We start from the raw sequence: 19456 nt of genomic DNA, 5'->3' as shown, positions 1-19456 counted from the left end.
CAGCTCCTGCAAACAAAGCCTTCCCTGCGCAACTCTTCTCAAAATGCAAAGCGCTTAGGATCGCTACGGTAGATTTCTTTTGTACATGCATTCATTTTTTTAGAGGGCTTGCCCTTTGAAAGCTTTACTTGCTTGCAGTTTGCCGGGCATGCCCTGCTGTTGAATTTGTGATGAAATATCAATAGAGATTGAGTATTTTGTTAATCGGCAACGTGTATGGTTGCAGAAATCTATGTAGGCAATCCAGGTGTTTTTTTGCTTGGTTCTGCTATTGCAGGTTCATGGGCAGTTTTTTAAAGGGCATAGTTTTTTTTTTTTTTTTTTTTTTTTTTTTTTTTAGAGCTACAAAGTATTGTAATGTTTATCTTTTGGATAATGGTTTAGACCTTTCTGGCAATTCAATTGCCCATCTGCACCCTTGGGGGCCCGAGAAATGTGACCATCCAGGAACATACGCCGAACAGTGCGGTCCACTTTAAGGGAGCGCGCGTTCGGAGACTGACTCCAGACGAGCCTCTCAAACTGTTTCATATCAAATCCACAGACAAACAAATCTCCACAATGATCTGCCAAGTTCCTGCAGAATTCACTGGAGCAGGAATAGCAGAATTTCACACCCCCGCCCAAACCCCCCCCTCCCCTCCTCTCAGCCAGCACTGGTCTGGACGATGGTTGGCAGCAGAGGGTGATGAGAAACATCTGTGTGTGTTGTGCGTGCGTGCGTGCGTGCGCGTGTGTGTGTGCAAATTGTTGAATACACTCACCAGATAAAATGTGTTTGTTGTTTTTTATATTTTAAGCATCTTTTCCATGTCAGCAGACTAGTTAATTATTCTAACATACATCTCAGAGTGGAATGAATAAAATAGGAATATACATACAACATGTTGTATAAGTACAAGGCTACAAGAAAATAAGCTAAAAGAATAAGATCTACTCTGCAGCTGTTTTGGCAGAAAAAAACGAGCAGGAGCAAGTGGGAAAAGAAGTTATTGTAATGCACTTCCTTTGCAGCTAAATTACTTCCTGTGGTTGACAAAAGGGAAATCGAGGCAGCCCCCTATTGCCATCCTTTTCCTATTCCTACTCATTTTTCTTGACGATAACAATTTTGTGTTTGCATGCTGATTATTATATTGTCAGGAAAAAAACTAAAACAATGATTCAGCAGGTCCTCCGGTTGCTCCTGTGCAGCTGCCAGAGATGCGACTGCTCACTGAGTCACTGAAGTCTCTTTTATTTTGGTGTGCTGAGCAATATAAATAATGAAATGGAGCCAGTAATTGGTGGTTCTTGGTAATTAGGACCAAGCTGTCAGCTAGAAAAGTTGCAGTCTGATGGTGGTGCAGCAAGGGCAGTAATTACTATTATCTATGGGGGGTTGTTGACACAACAATAATCTCATTCTTAAACGGGATCGAGGAGCTTATGTTTGCGGCCCCCATTTTTAAGAGGTTCAACCACAATAATGCAGCGGACATAAATCCTTCAGTATTTGAGTTCATGTCCGTCAAGCTAACACAAATTCAGACGTTGAGAGAGACCCCCTGGCCTTTAATGATCGCCTTGGTTACGAAGCGTGTTCATATTTTTTAGAAGTTAAACAGTTACTCTTCCCCTGCAAGCAGTGTGACGCCCAACCATAAACAGTATTATCAACTATCTCAGCAGGTTTTCTAATTCCCCTGTAATCCTGTCATTTCATTCATGGATACCGCCAGGGTTATTCTGGGCCCCGAGCATATCTGCCCGCCTGTCTCTGCTCCTCTGTGTGAGAGATTGGATTCCCCAATTCCCCTCCTGCTCCGCCTTGCTACACACACACACACACACAAACACACACACACGTTCAAGTCCTCATCTCTTGTCAGATTCCCAAATTGTAAATGTGCTGGTCAGACCTTATGATATATAGGGTAGAGGACAATTGCACCATATACGGTATTGGGGAAGTTGCAGATAATAACTTAACTTTCAAGCGCAGTGTTTGGATCATAAGATGAAGTGAGCTAATGGCCTCATGAGCTCCCAGGTGACATTTCTGCCTCCGAAAATCCATGCAAAGTAATGAACCCGGAGGAGACTTGCATGACTTTATGCAAGTTGGATTATCATGGGATTTGAAGGGGGCATCTTGGGGACGTGAGGGTGAAATTAAAGGCAGAAGACTTGTTTTCACCTAAACAGCAGCACACAACACGGAATGTGTTTTTCAATAGGCTCATTTATATTGAAGACGTGGTATTCATTTGATTATAATAAAACATCAGACATTAGATCCTGAGTGAGCGGCATGGGGAGGTGAGGCCAGCAGAGTGCAGCTCAATGTAATAACAATTGTGCGTCTGCCCTAAATGAAGCAGGTTCCTGTAGATATTATTTTCCTTTGTGGGGGTGCTCGGATCTGGTCATATGCTTTGTGAGGAGTAATAAAGAAATATATCTGTTTTTATTGTGCCATGGCGACAGAGTTATGTTTAGATCTAGTATAAAGAGCTGGAACATGGCGTAAAATGATATTACGGCCCATTAGGCGGGGGCCCGAGCTAAGCGTCGCTAGCGGTAACCGAGGGCTGGGGGTAATGGGGCCGCGGCGTATTGTCTGTGATCTGCTCTTTCACTTCTCACTGATTGAATCGTCTACAACACTGGCACTCCATCTCCTGGGGAACCGGAGTAGACAAGGTGATTTTGGCTGAAAACATCATTCAGTCAGGAGATAAGGGAACTGGGTGGGGGGAATTGGAAGGAAGGAAGGAATTCTGTGTAAAAAAAAAAAAAAAAAAGTATATGTAAAGCAAAGTTGACATTCAGGAATAATTACTTGATTGTTGCGGGCATGGAGCGATACCAAGATGTGTAGATGTTTAGTTTTGGAATAGACAAAAACAATATACATTATTTTAGTTCTATTTCTGGCCGTGAAGGCAGTCAAATATGTTTTCGCCTGCTGTCCTCACGGGGCGTGGCCTGTTCGTGCTGCAGCACGGCCCTAACCAATGCTCTCAATTGTCGTGACCTTGTATCTCTGTAGAGATCCAAACCAGAGACAGTTGGCCTTCTACTCTTGGGGCTTTCCCCCGATGTCAATGTAAGGGGTTAGGATCATACTAACCTGCTGTTCAGTTAAGCAGAATCTTTAACGTGCTCTTTCCTCACAACCCGCCCACCCACACACTGTAAGGATATAAGGGGTCCGCAATGGTTACCAAGCAGTACTCTAACATACTTCACCTTAGAGCTGTTCTACAACCAGAACGCGCCTGCAAACTCTGCTTCACTTCTACTCCTTATCGAAGCAACCGCTTTCCAGTTTTGGATAAACGAGACATTGTGTTGAGCGGCATAGTTTATCTGCTCTCCTGCGTAGCCGGCATGGGGGCTCGGGAAGTAATCTGAACCAAGCAGGCAAAGAATTCCAGGCATCCTGAATGAAACCAGATGTGTTTTTTGTTCACTCTTGCCTCATGCGTGCTCTCTGTGACTCGCACATAGGACACAGAGACATACGTGAGCGTGCTTCTGGGGGCTGACACACAAGCATACAATAACAAAACTCCTGCAGCGCAGTCTGGCTTTCATAACAGAAGCAGATGACATGATAAGAAATGGGATCAGCCAGAAATGGCCACTGCAGGCTTGTTTATGTCAGCTCCCCCCCCCCCCTCACACAGATTACCACTAAAATGTTGATGCCTCTACATGTTTGTAAATGTCTTGGTGTATTGACACAGAGATGCACATCGCTCCATCAACAGTCTCCCTCATCATGCCTAATATTTCCCAGGATACTCGTTTTTATTTTTTCTGATTATCATCTGAAGTGAAAATGGTTCTAAATCCTATTCTAGTCAGGTACTGATACCAGACTAGAGTAGGATTTATAGCCAGAGAATAAGTGATGGATGTTGGTGCAAAGACCATGGAGAAGATTATTATTTTTTTCAATAAATCCCCTCAATGGAAAATATTTTTCATTGAATAAGCGAACCACTTGAACCACTGAATGGAGATGATGAATAAGTGGCAGTCTAAAAAGCAGTAAAAAACATTATCAATAATAGTTCTGCTCTGCCGTCAAGCGTAAAGCCAGATAACTCGACTTGAAACCCCAAAATGTGGTTATTAATGTTTTTTATTATACTATAATAAATCCGCATGTCAGTCACAAACGTGCCCTCTGACTGCTATTGATGCTATGTTGTTTTGTGGTGACATGCTTCTGTCAAATTTTAAATTCTCTAAAATTTTAAATTTCAACAATTGGTTAACGTCTCCGGCTGGTTTCTGGCATTGAGTCGTGTTGACCCCGAGGCCCCTGGCTAAAGCCCTCCGATGCTTTCGCCAACAACACACAAAGGCTTTTCAAATCTATTCTACGACCTTCCTGGCTCTGCTATATCATCAAAAGAAGTGGTGTTCATTGGCTGGTGTTGTTGCAGGCAGGAATGTGTGACTAAGTGCGCGTGCTTGTTGCCTGAACATGTAGGCCCGTATCTGCCATCACCACAGGAAATGACCAGCCTTTTTCTTTGAAGTCCCAGCGGAGTTTTTCATTATTCCCATTATCTCCAGAGACACAAGGCGACGGACTCCATCCAAACCCCCACCCACATCCCCCTTACATTGCTGATGCTCAGTACCCAACCTCCGCTGCTCCCCACTCACAGTCTTGCCACCAAATGCTTGTTAGAATGCAGAACAAGCATCTATTAGCATAGAGTATGGGAGTGGTGGGCGCCGCAGGGCACAAACCCCACCACTACTCCCTCACTTCCACACGGCACACTTTCCCGAAAAGGCTGAGAGGGCACGTGTAATTGCTTTTTCTTCTCCCTGTGCAGAAACTCAAACATAACATACGGAAAATTCTAAGATTCACCAATCCTGGCGCATCCCTCCGCTTCTTCCCTTTTCTCAGTTATTCCCGCTTGCCTCGCCGCTCACCTCCACCCCTTCCAAACTCGTGCTTCCTCTCGAAGCATGTCACAATGTGTGGCGTGCGGAGATGAAATTAATTGGATCTCTGTGTTCAGCCCCCATGGCGCACCACTGTGTGAGGTAGGATTGGCTTGCGCTCGCCAGAACTCGCTGCAGGACCAAGAGTTTCTCCGCTGCCGTTTTTTGCCAATGTGGAGTATCCTACATACATGGAATTCGAGTCTTTTCGCACACTACTTTTGCCAACACCCCCCCCCAAACCCCACACAAACAAACAAACTGGCTCATACAATATATTTGCACAACTTTCAGAGCAGCGAGGCAGATGCCTTGATTTTCTGCCAGCAGCGTGGCTCGGTCGGGTGTGGTGGAAGTCTGGGTTAGGGAATCCCTCGTCAAGGTTATTACATGCCATAATGCTAATGAAGCTTTTGCTACAATAATGGCATTACCAAATGGAAAAGCTAACCCTCATGTTCAAATTGAGGGTTACATTGACAAAACCCTGATGACTCAATATGCATCTGGCTCGCACTGGGATAGTCTGGATCATGTGAATGTTAATGCAGGCTTTTGTGGGGTACAAAAGAAAAGGCTCTGGGGTATGATTAGAAATGCTAAGCATGTCTGACTTTGTACTTAAGCCGGTACATTTTTTTGTGACACGTCACAATATCTTTGCTGAGTGTCTGGCCATAATAGTAAAGCAAAAAATTCCAAACATGCGCCCGATGCTATGGTCAGAACCCAACCAGCACCACGAGTCAGTGTGCTACTCTACTACCAGCTCTTTCATTATCGGTGTGGCGCCTGTCTCGTGTTGTTATAAAGGTTACTATTTGTTCCCCCTGCGCTGTCTGACCAGTGCTGTGTGGCTGTGGCTTTTTGACTTCTCTGTTTGGCCCTCTATCCGTCCTGCTGGCTGGCTTTGTCAGATTTATGGCAGTCTGGAGCTAATGGTACAGAACCAGGATTTGTGTCTGTGGCGTCGTGACTGGACCGGTGTCGGCTCATTGGCCTCCGCGCTTCTCTCTGTGTCTCTCTCGCTCTCCCTCGGGACGAGGCGAGCAACGGAGTGAGATGGTCTGCGAGCGACTCTGCCGTTGATCAGCATTCCGCGCGCTGCAACCCATCCGTCTTCACATTCACCCCCCCTCCCACCCTCCGATTTCCGCCAGACGAACCGGGCTGCACGCCGGCGGGGGAGCCGGCTCACCTTCAGACAAGGCCGCCACCACCAGACCTTGCATCCCCTTTCATCTCTTTTCATTCCTCAGACTCCCCCGGGCCTTCCTCACACACTCACTCCCACAGGCACATTTTCCTGTCCCTCCCGGTCGGCGCTGAAGAGACCGGGGCCAGCCTGAAAGGCAGGCAGGGGGCCTTGTATGTGGAACCGTGTTAATTAGCACAGGAATCTGGAGACGAAAGCTACGTTATCTACCGCCACAACCCCACCTCCTCCAAATCCCCCCCCCCCCCCTCATCCTCGCTCCTGCTCCCGCTCCGTTTCTCTGGAGGTTGCTTCCATCGTGCCGATTGCCTCGCCAGGTTTGTGAAGGATGTCGCTGCCAGCTGTCTTTTTCATGGACCGCTGCCAACCTCTCCCCATATCTCCCGTCCGTTGTCATTTCCTCCTTTATTCCCTTTTCTCTCTCCCTCTTTCTCACCTCCTGCCGCTCATCTGTTAATGAACTCTGTCTGGAGCCCTTTCTGCTTTCCAGCTCTGTCGTAGGGAGAGCGTTTCTCTTTCGGCAAAGACGGGGTGTTATGTAGCCCTGGTTGGCACATCGGTGCAGCGGTACCAAGGTCGGGCAGCGCGGGCAGCGCCCGTGTCGGCAGACAGTCTGTGGCTTCCACACTGTGCCAGCATTGCAATCTGTGTGCAGTGTGTTAAGTGCAAAACAGACACTCCATTTGCTTCTTGGTCTGGTAGCATTTGCCTTCTCCAGCAGCCCTGATAAAGGTCAGAAAAACATGGGCAGACAAAGAGTGCTTTATATCCCATCTGAACAATGAGTCCTAATCGATCTGCCCATTCTGTGCCACCTTCCTCTCTTTCCGCCCGGCAGCACGCTTTCGCCCCTGATTCAGTTTTTTGCACCATGGGTGAATTTTTTAATTGTGAGTTTTAGATAGATGGAAAAAGATAGTGAAATACAAGCGTTGAGCACAAGGCATGGTTAAGCATTGTACTAGATGTGTCTGAGGTGTTTAATATTGCTCAAAGGCTGCATGCCCCATTTTTTAAACTTCGATGGAGAAGAGACCACGCAGACAGACCAATTCAGAGTGTGAATTCATTTGTGTGTTTAGTTGCTGAGGCGCTCCGTCTCCCCTGGTGTGCGAGTGCTGTTGAGCTCCCCTGCACTTTATTTGACCCTGGCCCCCTATGAGGTGTCATAGCAAGCCAAGTGTAAAACAGATGTATGCCAAATAAAGACATGAAATCCCTCCCCCACACACACACACACACACGCGCAGTGAGTCCTTTTTGGTCACACAGTATAACTTTTGCTCTGGGAAATTCTGGCTTCATAAATTGAGCTCACTTGCCCTTTTGGATTTCATCAATTAATCTGCACTGGCAGTGCTTAATGAAGGACACGCAGGACAAGGCTAATTGTGCCTCTAAACCAGTTGCATACAAAGAATTTTTATATCATTAGTCACTCTGCTCCAAATCTGTGAAGGGTTATACTGCGACTCTTTCTACAAAAGTTTTCTAACACGTCTTTGTTGTTCTTCTGTCATCTCCATTTGTCCTTTAACATCCCAAGAGGCCTCCCAAACGTTTTTCATCCTTGGTTTTGTAGGCGTTTGAGATCTGGAGTTTTAAATATCCTCATTGATGAGCTACTTTGATACTCTTGCTAGCGAGAGCGGATTCCACCATCATGGGAATTAAGGCTGCTTTTGTACACTGTAGCTTCTCGGTGCCATGCAGAGCTGTTCTCCTGCCTTCTCTCGGAGAAATAGAGGAACGAGGACAGAGAAGTGGGAGGCAGCTTCTCTCTGATCTTCCGCCTCTCTCAGAACCATCTGTCTGGTGCTGGCCCGACACTCTGCGTGCGCTTAGTATCAGCACTTACAAATATATACATTTCTCACATCTAGCTTTTGGGGAGTCATACTGCTCGCTGAGTAATGCTCGCCGGGAGATGGGAAGCGAGAGCAGATTGGGAGCCGGGCAGAGCTGTGCGAGCGATGGCTGCCAACGCTTCATTGACGGGAGGGGAGGGGAGGAAGGCAACACGATGGGTTGGATATTGGTAGGAGTGCTGTAGATTGGCTGTGTGATCATAGTTTGTCAAGCCCAGACTGGCTAATGGAACACGTTTGTTTCAGCTTGATATCACGGGCAACATGAAGTAAGCCTAATATATGGGGAAGTCTATTGTTCCCATTCGTAAACCGATAGAAGATGCATTAACAACCGGTTTTATTGTACAATCCCTTAATTGTCTGATGCCCACACTGAACATGTAAAAGCACGCATTCAACTTTTATTTATGCCTCGTTTGGAAAATAATTTCTGCTGTTAAAGATGGTCTGGCTCTGTTAGTCACAGATAGAGGTTTCAGAAGTTTGGGGGGCACAAGCAAAACGATATTCACAGATACTAATAAGTTACGTACAGCTTAGCACTCCCCCTGTCAGTTGTCAGGGCTAGGTAAGCTTCTGGGTCGTACAGCAGGATGATTTGGTGTTAAGGCTGTCTGCCGCTTTTTTTGTGTTTTTTTTCTTTTTGGGAGATCTCTTGGGGTGAGCAGCTTTTATCGAAGGCTTCCATTTCTCTTTAGAGGCTGGTGACTGACTATCCCGCCCCTCCTCCTCGGTTCCTCGCTCCTGTGAAATGGAATTGCTTTCTCGTTCGTTAAAGATTTTCTTGTCAATGCCTCGTGCTACTCCAGGAGTGAGATCACTTGAAACGGCTGAAAGTTCTCAAAAAAAACACAGAAGTATTATTGTGTGGCAGCAGTGGTGCGGGGGAGGATTGGTGAGCCAACATAAAGAAAATTGCATTTTTTCTTCTTCAATTTTTGCAAATTAAATCTGTTTGTGGGGCTTTTTTGTGTGTGTGACAACACATAAATTAATTCCAGCAAGTTGTCGCTTTACATTAAAGCATGAAGTTGCCTGCTGGTGTAAGGCAAAGAAATCCCTCTCCCGGTTACCATGGTAGCAGATGCACAAGCTCTGTTGGTTCTGCCAAAACCACTGCCCACCAATTTCCTATAGGCTTTTCTGAATGGTTCAAGTCAACTTCTCCCTGTGAGAGAATTTTGGTTGATTTCTGAGACCCTTGTTCCCACGTGTTGCTTCCCCCGATCCTTTCATGTGATCGCTCCCTCGCACTTTAAGAATCAAACCCAAGAGGATAATCTTCATGTGCTCTGTATAATCCCGCCTTTCTTGAATCGTGTTTCTCTGAACGCATGTTTGCAGCAAAAAAAACGTCAAGAACTCCCTCCTACTCCTTCACCTCCATACCTTACATTGCTGCTCCACTCGCTCCTTCCTCTTTCAGTCAAACTCTCCTCATCGGTCCCATCTGCCCCCAAAACCCAACAGTCCACACATCTCCCACGCATGCTCCAGCACCCACAGCACTGGCGTACCCGTGCAGCATTGCTCTGGGTTTGCGCGGCGCCGATCTTAATCACATTTGGTGAGCACACCTGTGAGAACAGATGTCCACTGGGGCTGGCATGCTGTTCCTCTTTAGGGTGGCGTCTGCATCTGCGGATGTCTTCCCGTCACTCCTCCCCGTTGTATGCACAACTGAGTTTCTCAGGTCCCCAGCAGGCATGTCTGGCCAGGAAGGACACACGGCGGCATCAGGAAGGCAGAGGAAGCAGCAGTCCGAGGTATTGGTCCTGCTCACGGGTGATAATGAGAACGCATGGGCGGACTCGTATTATGAAGTAGAAGCTCAATTCTTAAGGAGTTTTAAGCTGCCATCCCCAAGATTCTTTTTTTGTCCTTTTTTTGTGAGATAATTTGATTAACACCAGGTGTTGACCTTTTAAAATCCACCTCTCAGATTGCAAATAGAGCTCAGTCATAAGAATGGGTTTACGCTGTTATTTGCCATATAAAGAGGCATTAGTAGAGGCATGCTAATAATTCCGCTATACTAGTACTTTATGATGGCATTGGCCAACGCGATGTTGTGTTTTGTATGACTACGTTCTTATCTGATAGAAGCCACCTTTTAAAGTCAGTGTCACATAGCGGTGCTTTTGAATAGAGGCGCTTGGAATAATGTTCGTAATTAAATTGGTTTGCCAAATAACTACCGATATTCATGAGTTAACCAGACCGAATGATTTGTATTAGGTAATGTCAAAAAGGAAATAACAGCATTACTGGCCCTCGTAGAAAGGGATTATGTGATTTCTATCCAGCTGCGCTTCCCCATTCTCCGGTCTACGACTGCCATTTCATAATGCCAAACACTCCTTGCTGCCCAGTTTGATGGAGGCCCCACCTACGGAGATACAGAGGCGGCAGAAACCAGGCAGAGTCTTGCTCGTTCTTTCCCCTCCATACACACATGAGCGAATGCTTTTCAGCGTTCGTTACTAGCACTAGTTTCTAGCACTGCAGATAGTTTCTATTTTAGTGTGTAATGTTCTTCTGAGATGTTTGGCCCCATCCGAGCACAGTTAAGGTGAAGTGGATTTTGTTTGCGTCACTTATAGCGGTGAAGACATTACTTCACTAAAAAAAATAGTCTCCATTATAATGGATATTCCATCCCGTTTTAAACCACTTTCGTCAAAAGAAGTAGTCCCCGTAGCCCAATTTGGAGTGGATTTATATCGGAGTGGCCGTGATGGGGGGGGATTTCATTTCTCTTTACTTCCAATAGGGATTTTAATCTGGAGCACATGTGTCTGCAGCACTGTTGCCTCACAGCAAGAAGGTCCTGGGTTCGATTCCGCCCAGTGGCCTTTCTGTGTGGAGTCTGCATGTTCTCCCCGTGTCTGCGTGGGTTCTCTCCGGGTTCTCCGGCTTCCTCCCACAGTCCAAAGACATGCTCTGGGGATCAGGTTAATTGGGGACTTTAAATTGCCCGTAGATGTGTGAATGTGAGTGTGAATGGTTGTGTGTCTCTGTGTAGCCCTGCGATTGGCTGGCGACCAGTCCAGGATGTACCCTGTCTATCGCCCGAAGTTGGCTGGGATGGACTCCAGCCCCCCCGCGACCCTGAGTGCAGGATAAGCGGTTTGACAATGGATGGATGGATGGACATGTGTCTGCGTTATGTTTCACCTCAAGCCCAGTCAAACTCACTGGTCTTTTCTGAAGAAATACATTTTAAAAGTCTCTGAAATTTCTAAACATTGAGCAACATGACAAATGACTCTCTAACATCAGTCAACTCGTATTAATGGGAAATTAAAGACAGTGTTGATAACAACTATATTACTCTTTCTAATATAGAAATTAACATTGGTCAGTAGGTCGAACGCTGTCAGACACTGCAACAAATATTTAATTACCCACCTCACTATTTTATTCACACATATATCAATACACAACCAATGAAATTCCCCTTCCCTCCATTATATTATGTTGGAGACAGAAATTTGAGCTAAAATTGAAGTTGAAAATGATTTTTGTCAACTGACCCTTATCATTTTTACATTCAATACTTGCATACCCAGACCGATCCGTCCCTGTTCCAGCCTGCGTGCGCTGCTCTGTCGTCTCGTCCATCCATCGATCCAGGCTCTTATCTCCACTCTGATCCCAGTGTTATTTCGGGAGCATAGGGATTGCTTAATGATCTATTGACCCGATCTACCGATCTGCACAGTTGACCACAGTGGACCATCTACTGGAGAGGAGCCTGCAGGGCACACCCTCCTTGCTTGTGTACTTCCACTCACTCTCCCACCTCCTCTGCAACCAGGCTCTTTGGTTCCCTGTGTAGCCCTGGAGAGATTAGGCCTAAATGTGCCTCCAGCATCTGGCTGTAAAGTGGTCAATGTGTTTTTGCTGTCTAACAGCGCTATTCATAAAAGACTGCTGATGACTTTTCTCTAAGCTAATTCTTCGGTGTTTCTTATTGAACTTAATATCTGTGTGTATGAGTTAGACCTGATTATTTGACTGCAATATCGCCTTATTTGAACTGACTGTTATGCTCTCTGCAACAGACGTATTCCTTGATTTGAGTTGAATATGAACTGGCTTCTCGTTTGGATGATGGTCAACGCAAGAAGAATAAAAAGGATTGAGGGGAGGCTATTCATAGACCGCCAGATGCAGATATTGTCCAGCATAAACACCTCTGACACATTTGATTGGATCTGGCCCTGTGTCTGGTGTGCAATGTGGCACCTTGGGTTGCGCGACTGCAGTTGTTGCGACACGTCAAGCTTGTCAAGGGTGAGACCCTTTGGGATTTGCAAGACTAACAAATTACAACTATGTGTTCGATGCATTTGTGGTGCTTTTTGGGGTTCTTTTTGTGATCATCTGTCGCAGCACAGCTTTGAGATGGCAAGGCTGGATGGTCAGTCTAGTTCAATGTCTGGAATGATGTCGGGCCAGATTTCCATTAAACTTGGTATGGATTTTTACAGCCCCAAGAGAATGGTGTATAACCGTGTTTGCAAACGTCTCATCTTCTGCCACGACTCTTGTACAAATGTCTCCCCTAAACAACACTTGAAGTAATTCAAATAGCTGGATTTGCTTTAAATCCACACCTGATTGGATAGAACCTACAAAATAAAAATGTATAGCCACGCTGATGGTGCTAATCACCAGAAGCGTTTTATCTTACCCTAATGTTGTTTAATCACTTGTGTATTTACTGTGTCCTTGCTGCTAGATGTGCACATACTAGTGTGATGGTGTGCAAAATAAATGATTTTTCCAGTCAAGGGCAATCTAACTGCTTGTGTTCAAGCCTCCTACTGTTCTCCTAATGTATGTGCATGAATTATTGATTAGGACGGGGCAATATGGAGAAAATCTAATATTTAGCCTAATACCTTAATACTGTTATTGTACCATAAGTGCTTTCACAAAATAATTACACAATTCTTTTGTAAAATAGTCATCAGTAATGTGAATATAATGTGTCAATTTAAATAATTTTAGAAAATGATGTCGCTTTACAGGAAAAGACGACACCTTTGACGTGTCACACTCAAGGTATTTACACCTTTTGCATAGAGCCATTTAAATTCTGGCTGGAATTAAACTTCAAGTATTTTTTTTAACTTTAATTTGCAAACCATATAAAGCGGTATAAAATACATTGTGGGATGTTTGGCCATTGAAATATTAACTAATATTATATATTACCTCTGTTAAGTTAAACCACAGTATATTGTATCCACCATCACTCAGGCAGCTCTGACATTAGAGGTACACGTCTTGCAATACAGACACACACTCGACGCAGATCATGAGCGATGAAATTTGTGCGGTTGCCAGGATTCCACGATGTGATTGCGAATCGTGGCACATGCGCACGCACACACACTGCTACGTGTGACATTATGAAATTAATATGGCTGCGATCGACATCGGACAACTTTCAAGCAGCTCAATTTTACACTTGCTGCAGGGAACAGATGGTACTCCCTGATAATGTTGCTGGAGGTGAATCCATGACAGAGAAAAATATACAGTGAGGGGAGACCAGATCCCCCGGAGCACAGAAGGAAGGAGAAAAGAGGTTAAGGAGCTATGCAATACTTATTCACATAATCTGCATGGTTGAAAAATTCCCCAATCACATTTACCTAATGAATAGTTAATTGCACATCAGCTCCGATTGCCTGCATACATGACACATGACCCGCAGCGAGCGCCGGATTCATTTATACACAAACAGCTGCAGCACAGTCGCCGTGTACCATGATCTCTGTACTCATGTGCTGTTATCATTAACATCAATGCTTTATGTAGCTAGAGGGCAAACCTTTATGTTCACAATGTTTTGAAGAAAAACATTGCAGTCACACTCAAATATTAAAATACACCCACAGGCGTACTAATGCCTCACCCGCTGAGTGCGCCGCACTGTTTTTGCCGTCTAAGGCTGAGCGCATACCTGTTGAAGAATATTCAGGGTGCACAAACCTGTCTGGTCTGTAATTGATAGACGTCGGTATTGCAATGATCGGACCGGGGATCTATGTGAAAATAGGATTCTTATCTACACCTCGTCAGACTCTCAGTCACGTCAGGTTGAGTCTCCTCAAACTACATGTCCCGGGGGATCGGCGAATGAGACAAGCGCCCCACTGTTGAAAAGCATGTTATTGGAGCCCATTGCTGCTCTGGGATTCCTTTCGGGCCCCTGTGATTACAGTGCCTCAGCCAGGCAGTGTTGTGTGCGCATGTGTGTGTGTATCAGAATATGTGCTCCACCAAGTTGCTTGCCCGTGTGTTTGTGTGCGTGCTGTTACTCGAAACGACTCGCTTAGAGCTGAAAGCAAGACTGAGTGAATTGTAATTCTTGAAACAAGTCTGGGCACATCTGGTTGTGATTGGCAGGAGAAAAAAGCCGCCTTGTGTTCTGGGAACTTGCAGCGAAAGCCTGACCCAACCCAGTGCGACCTACCCCAGTACAAACCCAGCCAACACTGGGGGAAAAAAATACCAACAGCAGGACTGCTCCCCTTCACCCTCCCTACTTCTCCTGACTCTTGGCCAATTCTCCTAATCCCACAGCAAAGCCCCTGGCAGCGTTTCTTTTTTCTTCTTTCTCCTCCTTATTTAAACACTGTTCAGACTTCTCCCATTCCTTCCATTTAAATGTAAAAAAGTAAGGGCTGCCATGAGCCAGGTAGACCCAGAGCTCTATTACATTTGGCTGCAGCTCTTGTGTCTGGGATAATGATGCCCGGGGGGTGAGTGTGTGCCTGAATGTCTGTTTGCTCATCTTGCCACCTTAGTGGGGGGGGGGGATTGCTACGGGCAGGCCGTATATTGAAAGACATTTCATGGCGGCTGCTAAAGTGAGTTATTCTTCCATCTGTTTGATTTTTCAAGTTAAAGGTTTGTGTGTTGAACGCAGTTTGTGCGTGAAGGGTGGCACAACGCAGAATGAGCGTGACGGCAAAGGCCCCCTCCCCCAACCCCTCTCTTCCAGCCAAGCGTAACCGAGAACGGTGACAATTAAAAACTAGTGATTTACAGCCCCCAGCCATTGTTTGCCCTGCCTAGTCTCATTGCGCCCATTATTTGGCCCGGTGTTACCTGCGACACATCAATGCGGTGGCGCTTTAGGAGATGAGCCTGACCGCCTTCTCTCTGTTGGCTACAGCTGAAAACGAGCCCCGTCACCTCAGTGGATCCAGCTCTAATTCAAATGGAGCGTGTGCGTTTAGCCTCGTGAACCTCCGGCCCTCTGCTTGGACACAGAGGCAGTTAAACTCCGGCTCCAGCTACTGAGAGAATATCATGGCTTCTGTTGTTGTGCCTTTAGTGCTGCAGGGACTATTGGCCGTCCTTATTAAGCAAGCTGACTGGTGACTGGGCGACAAGCCTGTGTGTGTGTGTGTGTGTGTGTGTGTGTGTGTGTGTTTGTGGGAAGGCAGGCAGGACGCCTGAGGCTGAGCACTAGAGCCAGAGCACAACTGGTGTTTCCACACATGCCACAGATCCAGTGACCCTCACCGGCATAATGACTGCGGGGTTAATTCCCCAGGAGTGGCCCGGCGCTCGGAGGGAAGAGTTGAGAATGAGCGTGGTGGGGAGGGCAACGCAGAAGGCCTCGACTATGCAACGTGCTGCAGCTCTTTCTTCCATGTAACACCGACTGCTCTGTTTCTGCCCCGTCCTTTCTGACGGGATTTTTGCAAGCTGCCAATAATTCGCTGGTCCTCTTGCTGTCTCCGAGTCTCATGGATTTTTAAAGCTAAAAATAATTTCACCACGAATGGCTAAAAAGATGGGGGATAGGGGAGGGGGTGGTTGTTTTTTCCCTTTTTTTCTTTTTTTTTTTTTTATATCCCTCAATCGTGGCTGAAATGTTTGAGAGGGGTTTACTGGCACAGAGCAAGAAGTGGAATTACACAGTGACAATCTCCTACTCCATCTCGGAAGCGCTGTGAGACGAGGCAGAAATGCCCATTTCCCAGGCACATTAAGTGATTTGCAGTGCGGCAGTTAGGTAAGATTCTTTTTCTTCGTAAAGGTGGAGGGAGATGTTGGCTGTAAGTTGCCGTTTTCCTCCAGACACTATCTGGGAAATTGTTCTCATAAATAATGTTTTCAAATTAAACCGTGTACGCTGGAATGGCCCTGACTCAAACCTCCAAAGCCTGTTCACCCTGCTTGAATCTTTTAGAGTATTTACTTTTCATTTCTCTAAATAAGTGGTGCTACACGGCTGTGCAGACCCTGTCCATTAGTATTCAAAGATCACTGTAATGAGATGGGGGGGGGCTAGACATGGAGGCACTGAAAACTCTGTTGGAATTGAACCTTTTCATTTTCAGTAAGTCTCTACGGTTCCTAATTCCTGTCTGCCGCGGCTGCGATTTGTTTTGTGTGTGTTTGTGTTGTGAACTGATGAGAAGGCTGCCGGTTTCGATCCGCAGGGAAAGGGAGCAAGCGCGGGGAGAGCGATGGCCGCACCGTGGTCCCTGTTGTTACATAATGATGAGATATTGAGTGTGTGACCTGGTACCACTTTATCTTGCCCTGCACAGATTGCATTCTACAATGTAATGAGACGGATATTCTTTAATGGAAATCCTGGACGGGGGTCATGATTGCCACGATAAAACTTAAGGTCACACTTCCAATCATACGAGGCCGACTCAAATAAGTGTAATAAGCAGGGTTGTTATTGATAAGGCAGACATACTGTAACCACATGCCTCATCATATGATTTCTTTCATTATGAGTGAACCAGCTGAGAATTGTTGGTGCAGGAATAAAAAACTCTTTCACAACGTAATGACTGGATGTGTGTTGGGCCGAGAGTCACGGATCAACACAAACATGGACAATATGAAAATGGCTACTTTTAAAATGACAGACAAATGAGGTTTGAACAATCCCTGGTGCTGTCTGGGTGTTGGCTCTTGGAATGTGGGCTTCAAGTAATTCAGACATCACATAGAACACAATAATAAGTTGTGTTTGTGCAGTGTTCATAACAAGGATGTGCAGGAACAACCTTATGGAAAGTCACCAGACTTTGTTGCAGCTGGATTAAAAACCTTACTGAAATATGCACATTTGGCCTTCATTCGGTTTGGCACCATGCGACCTACCCCCCCCACCAATGTAAAAAAAAAAAAAAAATAAAGGAAAAGGAAGAGTAAGTAAATGCTTTTTTTCCCCCCCCCAAAAAAAATCTGTCTGCTGGTAATTCCTACACGTAGACCTGTCAACACCAGAGTGAGAGCGGGAAACCTTTCAATTTCCCTTCGATGTTTAATGCATTGCTGCGGGAGCTGCCGGGCCACATTGTGCTGAATCTTGGAAGGCGCTTGATGAAAACACACTGAAAGTGTCACTTGGGAAGCAGAGAGGAAAACGGTCGGAGAGGGGAGGCAAACATCGTCATATTAAAGCAAATGTCATCGCAAACTGCTGCTTCAGTTCGGAATGACTTCCTCCTACGGAAGAACAGCTGGACAGAGACGCTTCAACAACAATACCGCCAAGCCAAAAATGTCTCCACCAGACGGTAAATCATTTCAATTGACGATAAACAGTATAAACAGTGAGGCTTAAGAATGACTCACTGAGAATCGGGACAAACTGCGTTATGAATGACTGCAGAAGGACAATTATAGTGGAAATTTGCCTCTCATTTATTTGGCTTCACCACTGGAGGGCTGACTTTGGTTTCAGGCGAGAGAAAGTTTTGGTTTCAGTGTTTGGACGCCTTACACAACAGCCCACTTTCCTCGCTTTCTGTCTGCCTTGTTTTCCCTCTGAATGTTTCTCTTTGTCCCCGTCTCGCATGCCTGTTCTTGCTGGAGGGTTTGTATGCTTCGTGCCACAGAGGGAACCCGGCTGCACAGATGTGTTGCCTGGCTTGCAGTTTTTAGCATCTGCCTAGAGCGGCCGCCCCTGCAGGACCACCGGCCCTGATGAAGAGCCGTGGAGGCTCCGTTTGGCAGCTACTCATCCGACATGGGGCTTCTTTCCCCAGACCCCCCCCCCCCCCCCCCCCCCCACCCCCCCCTCCACTTCTCTCATCCCGAGTTCTCCTTTGAAACAAGGGACGCTGCCAGGAGGGGGAATCCATCATCGCTTTGGCCCAGGGCGCTGCGTTTAACGTTAGCGCCCAAATGGAAAAACGTGCACAGCACAACAAGAGTGCTGTGATGAAGGGACCTTCCCCTCTGCTGTCCATTGGAAAAACTAGGGGAGGTGTAGGCGGCCCACCCGTTCTTTCTGATTATCCATCACCCCGGAGCTTGTTGAAAAATCATTTACAGTACAAGAAGTTGATTGACGAGCCAGAAATGGAGTCTGCCTGCTTGTCTCATCGGTCCAACCCTAGATACATAATATTCTCCCTCAGAGGACAAACACACACGCGGAAAATACATTCCCAACAATGTCCAATTGTTTCTAGAGACGCGACACTGAAAGTTCAAAAGAGGCTGGAGGGCTTTTTCGGGCAGAAAACATCACAGTTCTCAATAGTTAACGCGCCCGGAGAAATGTTTCTCTTGTCGCTCTGTCTGATTCCCTCTTAGAAGCCCTCACCTAACACACAATGGGAAAGTCGACCTGCTTGGTTCAGTGCAGCAGCATCAATCACTGGGAAAAGAATGAGACCACAGCCAAAGATAAATGTTTTTTAGTTTTTTTGCGGAGGGGAGAGACGACTGTTGTGGAGCTCATATTGTGGAGGAAAAGAATCTACTGGAGTGGTTGCATGCAGTCTAATGTGACCTTGGGAGCAGCGCTGCTGTAACGTTCACTTGTGGGTTTATAAAACGTAATGGGAATTAAGTGGAAACTTTTGGAGAATCCTTTCTAATCCACCATTTCTGCTGATCAAAGGGACCGAGATAGCTTTGAGTTGAATTTACTTTTCCTCCCCACTGTGTCTTTTCCTCATCGCAGCCCGTACTGTAGATCCTCCCAAATGTGCACTTTGCCCCGGCCTTGTCTGATGGTTTGAAATTCATCGTGGTGAGAAAGTGGGAGGTAAGATCAGGCGAGAGAAATTGGACTTGGGCTATCTTTTTTACGGTTGGTGCTTTCGCTGCAGGTGTAATTGGTTGGAATGGTGAATTGAAAAAACTCCCGGTCGGTCATGTGTGGGGGATGGAAATGTGCGGTCGATTGGCTTCAAGAGTTTCAAAATCTGTTCCCTCACTGTAATGATGTCTCCCCAATTGCAAAGATCTTCTCATCAAGCAAAGTCACCCAATTTGCTATAATTTAAGAATTACAATTATTCTAGCAAAACTTGCTCTATCGACTTGTAATTTGTGTCGTTATTTGTGCTTCTGCAGTTCTGTTTGTATGAAGAGGGGGGTTGGGTACTGGGATTAG

The 19456-nt window shown here is 46.0% G+C and overlaps 1 protein-coding gene across 2 annotated transcripts in view; it reads left to right on the top strand.

Moving 5' to 3' along the window:
- The window catches only part of plxnb2b (plexin b2b), a 97640-nt gene that overhangs the window by 26540 nt on the left and 51644 nt on the right, over positions 1 to 19456 (top strand). The window contains exon 1 of one of the 2 annotated variants that reach the window (XM_040162608.2): positions 15568 to 16093. The exons of the other annotated variant lie outside the window; for it this stretch is intronic. The gene's annotated coding sequence lies outside the window, so the exon portion shown is untranslated. Of the gene's footprint in view, positions 1 to 15567; positions 16094 to 19456 lie in introns of those variants that run through there. 2 annotated transcript variants of the gene reach the window in all.

The sequence above is a fragment of the Gasterosteus aculeatus genome, chromosome X (assembly GCF_964276395.1).
Source record: "Gasterosteus aculeatus chromosome X, fGasAcu3.hap1.1, whole genome shotgun sequence".
NCBI lineage: Eukaryota > Metazoa > Chordata > Actinopteri > Perciformes > Gasterosteidae > Gasterosteus > Gasterosteus aculeatus.
This window is presented reverse-complemented; position numbering and strand designations above follow the sequence as displayed.